Source organism: Suncus etruscus, chromosome X (assembly GCF_024139225.1).
Source record: "Suncus etruscus isolate mSunEtr1 chromosome X, mSunEtr1.pri.cur, whole genome shotgun sequence".
NCBI lineage: Eukaryota > Metazoa > Chordata > Mammalia > Eulipotyphla > Soricidae > Suncus > Suncus etruscus.
In genome coordinates, this window is record NC_064868.1 from 126,338,795 (window position 1) to 126,345,635 (window position 6,841).

The 6,841-nt window shown below is 36.5% G+C and overlaps 1 pseudogene; it reads right to left on the reverse strand.

Moving 5' to 3' along the window:
- Positions 1–1,822: 1,822 nt before the first annotated feature.
- Positions 1,823–4,391, reverse strand: LOC125999503 (mitofusin-1-like; annotated as a pseudogene).
- Positions 4,392–6,841: the final 2,450 nt, after the last annotated feature.

Consider the following 6,841-nt stretch of genomic DNA (forward strand, 5'->3'; position numbering starts at 1 on the left):
ACCATATTTTTGTTGTTGTCTCTCAACAATGAAAAATATTAACCAATATTCACTTGGATTGAACACTGTTGTATCATTTGATTTGCATAAAATTCTTTGAAAAGTCTGTTATTTTTTTCTTAAAATATCTTAAAAAATAGTGTTGGAAAAGCTTTGAAAAGTTGAAACAGTATCTAGGAACCTGAAAGGCACAGAAAAATTACTGAGTACTAAAAGAAAAGACCCATAATGTTATCTTTCAGAAAAAGATGCATTTAGTCAAATGCATTGTGTTGTCTAGGATTGTGAACTCCTATAAAAAGTAACTTTGTGATCTTGATTTGGCATCCTCAAGACTATATTTTGCATAGCAAGGCTCAAGAATGTGATTTTTTTTAAGTTTCTGTAAAAAATTTAGTTATTTTAAACACAGAAACAGATACAATACTTGAACCTACATAAACAGTCCATTAAGATAAAAAAATCACATAGAGTGATGAGTTCAGTTGGAGAGATGACTACACTGAAAACTATCATAACAATGTGAATGAATGAGGGAAGTAGAAAGCCTGTCTCGAGTACAGGTGTGTGTGGGGGGTGGTGGAGAGGAGGGAGATCTGGGAAATTGGTGGTGGGAATGTTGCACTGGTGAAGGGGGGTTTTCTTTTCATGACTGTAATCATACAACTACAATCATGTTTGTAATCACGGTGTTTAAATAAAGATAATTATAAAAAAAAAAGATAAAAAATACAGGGGCCAGCAAGGTGGCGCTAGAGGTAAGGTGTTTGCCTTGCAAGCGCTAGCCAAGGAAAGGACCGTGTTCAATCCCCAGGCATTCCATATGGTCCCCCCCACAAGCCAGGGGCAATTTCTGAGCGCTTAGCCAGGAGCATCCCCCGAGCATCAAACGGGTGTGGCCCGAAAAACAAAACAAAAAAGATAAAAAAATATAGTAATAACCTTTAACCATGCTTTGGCAAATTCACCCAATTAAAGTAAAAACCACTCTGGCATACACTACTACTGTGCTTAGAAAAAAACCTTTCTGAAAAACAGCATCTGTGCATGACTGTAATCACCCAAATTTCAGGCCTCCCTTTATTTTGGGTCATTTAAAAAAATCATTTGCAATCTCTTTTTTTTTTGGTTTTTGGTTTTTGGGTCACACCCGGTGGTACTCAGGGGTTACTCCTGGCTCTATGCTCAGAAATGGCTCCAGGGATCATGTGGGATGCCGGGATTTAAACCACTGTCCTTCTGCACTCAAGGCAGATGCCTTACCTCCATGCCATCTCTCCGGCCTCCACTTCCAATCTTATTCTAAGACCGAGAAAGTTTTTCCTTACTGGAATTGTATCAAAGCAAAGCTAATTATATATTTAGAACCAAATAAAGAAATCCAGACCTACATACTCTCAGACTGTAGTAATGAACATTTCTGTTTTACATCAATTTTAATGAGCATTAAAAACAGCATATTAGTGGTTTACATACCCGCCAAAATGGCAAAAGTGAATGTACTTTGCATAGATAATACACTCAAAGAACATTCTTACACCTGCCTCTGTGGTTAAATCAATGTAGCATATAAAACAATGAAGTGACCTCCCATTAAATAGGCATCAAAAATTAGTTTTGAAGATGAAAAGAATATCCTCTAACTCCTGGATACCAGGAAGCAGAGTTTTTCAGAATCAAAAATTAAAGAGAGCCCTATTTCAGAGCAAGGCACCACCCCTCAGGGGTCACATAGTTCTGTTGCTTTTGACTAATTCATTTTAATACACTAAACAACCAGCCTTTACAGTACCCCAAATTAAAACTAGAGACATCATGACACTCTTTAGAAAGGCAAACACCCTGAGATACAGATCATTACCAGAATCTACGCAAAGACTTGCAACTTAAGTATAATGTAATTCATATTTAAAGTCATTTCATAAAAATCACAACTACTTCAATCTTCCACGTTGTTTTCTCTAATGATGATCACCAAAAGCAATTTCTTATTAAGATGCTCCTTCACTACTTGAACGTAGAAACTGTTTAGTAAACTTCTCCAATTGATTTTCAAGTTGAACGGCTTTATTTCTTAAGAGTTTTGAATTGGTTTGTATTTTCTCCAGCTGGTCTATTTCTTTGGATAATCTAGCAATTTCTTCTTCCAGATGTCTTTGTGTAATATCAACTTGTTGGCACAGGCGAGCGAAAGTAGTTGCCATTTCCTGTTGTACTTGATGGCTGCAGTTAGCACTTGTGAAGCTAACAATCATCTGCAATTTTTCAGTTGCATAGTTGACAAATTGTTGCTTAAAGGCTCTCTCTTTGGCACAGGTGGTCCAGGTCAGCCTTTCATAAAGATACAAAGCTCCATACATACCTAATAAAACAGATATGAGCTTCCAGCCTACAGTTTTCCAAACCACTCCTCCAACAACCATGATGCCCATAGAAGTTCTACATGTAAGAGAAGCCAATCCTGTTATCAAGGTAATCATAAGGTCTTCTTGTGATGTATTATCTGGTATTGCTGAATTGGCAGGAGCAGTGGGAGTCGAAGCTAATGATCTAGGGAGCTGAAAGATAGGCGCTGATAATCCTAGAAGCACCCTCTGAGCATTGGTAGGGCCCAAGAAACGATAAACAAGGGAAAACCAGCCCAGGGAAAAGCGAAATACAATATCCTCTTGAAAGTCTGAACACAACAAGTGGCAATTTAGATCAGCTGAGATCAAATTTCTTGCAAGGGATCAATGTATGTAGTTTATTCTGTATATTAGCTGGAAGTAATGGTTTCAAATTTTCAATAATTTCTTGCTGGGACTGAAGCGTTGAAGCATTAACTTCACTGGTACACCGGTCAGCCAAATTTTTTCCCATACCATCTTCTATGTGCTTATTTAACTCATTTTTATATACTTTCAATATACTTGGAGTAGGATGAAACTCAGAACAAAATTCATCAACCAAAACGGAGAGTCAACAAATTTCATCTGTCATTGCACATGAAACCTTGTTTGCCACTTCCTCTGTGACTTCCTTGATCTTCTTCTTAACTTCCAGTGTTAAAATGTTCATCTGGTTTTGGATAAATTCCAGTCTATCTATCTGGTCTTCTCTCTCTTCTATTGAATAAACCCTTTTCTCTGCTGCTGTCACGTTTATTGAATCCATTATGTTTTTCACTGTATCTAGAATCTGTTTAGCTCTGATAGTGTGCTGTTCAAACTTTGTTTTCACTGCTGACTGCGAGATACACTCCTCGAAGATTTGTTCAAAATTCTGAAACTCTTGTAATGGTGCCTGAAATCCATCAGCAAGTGCCCCACCACCTTCTGGCATTCCTTGTGCTTTGTGCTTCCTAGCATTGAGAACTTCTTTTGATGAAACAAAGAAGATCCGATTTCGAGCTTCTAAAGGATCCACTATTTTGAGCTCCTCTACCAAGAAATGCAAACATCTTTCCATATGCTGCCTACATACGTCTTCCATATACTCTGGCTCTGATGCAGAGGCATCCCAACGATTATTCAGAATGAAAATATTTGGTTTGGAAAGTCGCTCATTTACCTTGTGAAAAAACTGTTTTTCCGTGTTCATTAATGTGGATTCAGAGTTTGCAACCAAAACAAAGACATCAGCATCTAAGCAAAACTTGTCAATCCAGCTATCCAGTTCTGTAGTGACATCAGTTCCTGGGCTGTCTACTAAAATCAGATCATCTCTCAAGAGGACGCCTTTGGCCAAAACACATGTACAAGACAGCCAGCTTTCAAGTCTTTGTCCATATGAAGGGCATGGGCCAACTGATTAACTGTCTTCACACTCTTCTTTTCATCTGATCCTTCTGTCATTAGATAGGCTTTATCTCCATCAGTTCCTTCAACACTCAGGAAACAATTTGTTGTATGGCCAATCCCACTAGGGCGGACTCTATCCCATAACATTGCATTGATAACAGAGCTCTTTCCACTGCTAGTCCTGCCAAAAAAATGCCACTTTCATGTGTCTCTGAGACAGCACCTCACCTATGATGGAAAGCTTGTTTTTATACCCCAGTATTTCATATAGATCATCTTCAGTAGCTATTCGATCAAGTTCTGGATTCTTGTAAGTTCCTGATCATTAATCTGGACACTTACCTACCAGTTGTCTAATTTTGGGCAAATTGGCATACTTTACTGTGCTTCATCTTTAAAATCAAGGCCTGAGAACCTTCAACAAAATGTGATCCTTCAGTGACAAACTTCAGTAACTGATCAAAGATAGAAGTAATTGCCTTCTTCGCCAGCACAAAGTGCTTCAGTGGAGAAGTGGATTCAGCCATGATGCCGGTCCCGGCTCCGACTGGGTCGGTCACCCAGCAACCGCGCCTCAGCCCCAGCTCTCCGCTCGCTGCCTCATCCTCTCTCACCATCTTTTGTTAATAGATCAGCAAACATATCTTGATGCTATTTCTAGGTTTTGTTAACAAAGTTACAAAGGGTAGGAAAGGTATCTGAATCCTAGAAACAGGCAAATCTGAATCGGTATCTATAAGAATAGAAGTCCCTAAGATATAAAGGAACCCAAGCCTACCATCTAATTTGGAAAATACTATCCAGTCCTAAAATGAATATGCTATCATTAATTTAGACATAATTGTGTACTATCATATTTTTGTTCCATAAAGCATGAACAATTAAAATTAAAAGTGATAAATCAAGCAATACAGGCTTAAATTTAAATGAGGGGTTATGAATAAACTACACTTCATGACATATAAATAAAATAAGATGTTCTGGAGTACAATATATATTCTTAAGAGGCATTCACTTGGCAAAGACAGTGGAAAAGGAAGTGTAGTTACATGTGTGTAGATTTGACTCAAGGATGATTCATTTTCAGAGGTATTTACCACAAAGTTAGCTTGTGAATATCAAGCTCTTGGCAAAGTGATAACTATTACAGAAGTTAACCATGACTAAAATAAAATATTCTGAATCTATATCAAAATCCATTGTTTTCTAGTCCCCAAATATGTAGCTTTAGTTATGATACCATTATAGTGCAGATACATGTCTTCTCCATACATGTACATGTACAAGAATGACTCTCAGAAAATGGAACAAAATGAGTAAGAGTCAAATTTTTCCCCTTAAGTTTCTAAAGGTAAAAGATTGCATAACAGATTTAAAACTATAAAGTTATCAAGACAGATCAATATCTATGCCATTTTGCCAAATCATACCTGAAAAAATGAGGGCTAAGAATTTTGTACTTGTTGAACTTTTCACCCCCTTGGCATGGCAATATGCTTGATTATTATAGCATTTTATTTAATTTTCAATAAAAGTTTTGAGGGAATTATATTTATTTCATGGGAAAATAATTGCATATTTTAGATATATCACACAAATTATCATATATCACATAACCAATAAAAACTTCTATGACACTCAAGTATCAATGGATTGTCATGACTATTGAAAAATATTACAATAACTAGGATCAAGGCTCTATAGTGACAATAGGAAATAAAAATAACAAGCAACAATTATTTTCAAATACTAAGTAATTGATAATTTTGTATGCTGCTTCCAAGAGCTCATTTATTCCTATACTGAGTTTGGAAGTCCGATTTGCCTCAAGTATTAGAATAGAGATAATTTCCAAAGTCATTTGTGTCTAGGCCAAAAGAATATTCTTTAGCATCCTGAGTTTTTTCCAGCATGAATAAAAATAACCTTCCAAGAGGCATGTTCTACCCAGTTCCAGAAAAAGGATAAATTATCCCGATTTGGAGATGAATATTTACTCTTTTTTAGCTTTCTTTACACCATATGTTCAAATTATGCCCACTATGACTGTTTTGAGAGTTTACCATCTATTTTCATATACATGGCTTGTGGGTGAAAGAATAATAAGTATGTATATTACCTTTTGTCTAAAATGGATCAATATTCTTAGTACAAAGGGATGAATTCTTCACTTTTATTGCACTGATATTATACAACTTTTAACTCCCAAATAATAGAAACTATATAAAATAGCTCATTACTATTCTCTGAATGGTAGTATCATTCCTAAAAATTTGGTTCCAAATATGTCTTAGTTAAACTCCCTGAGGCAGTGAGGAAGGTGGAGATTAGGGGAGGGTATTCAGCTCTAGGAAAATGTCCAAAATAATATCCTAGAAGTTATTAACTAAAGGTGAAAGCAAGAAAACCCTAGCTCTATAAATAAATCATTGTAAAAGCAAAGTAAAAACATTTTCTCTCATTCAGAAAATTTGCCATAATATCTTCTGCCTTTACCAAGGGAATAAGCTGGAAAATTAAAACTGATAATAAAATGATTTAAAATCAGCTTGGGGAGCTGGAGCAATAGAGCAGCGTAGGGCATTTGCCTTGCACACGGCTGACCCAGGACGAACCTCGGTTCTACCCTCAGAATCCCATATGGTCCCCCAAGCCAGGAGAAATTTCTGAGTGCAGAGCCAGGAGTAACCCCTGAGCATCACCATGTGTGGCCCAAAAACCAAAAACCAAAAAAAAAAAAATAGAAAAGAAAAGAAAGTTAGGTTGGCCCTATGCTTAGATCATTTAGCATAAAGTTTCAAGAAGAAAACTGCTGAAAAACAAATGACATTCATTTATTTATGTCTCAATCAAAATGGTAAATTTATTTGGGTCAGTTGATAATAAAATCAAGTAACTCAAGTGGTATCTATACAGTGTAAAATCATATAAAATGGTCTCAATTACTCAAAAATAAATTTAATAGAAGTAAATAATGCATTATTGCAGCATGGTATTGGATTTCCCTGGCTCTGTATGCAGGGAATACTCAGCTGATTTTCAGGAACCACAGTGCCAGA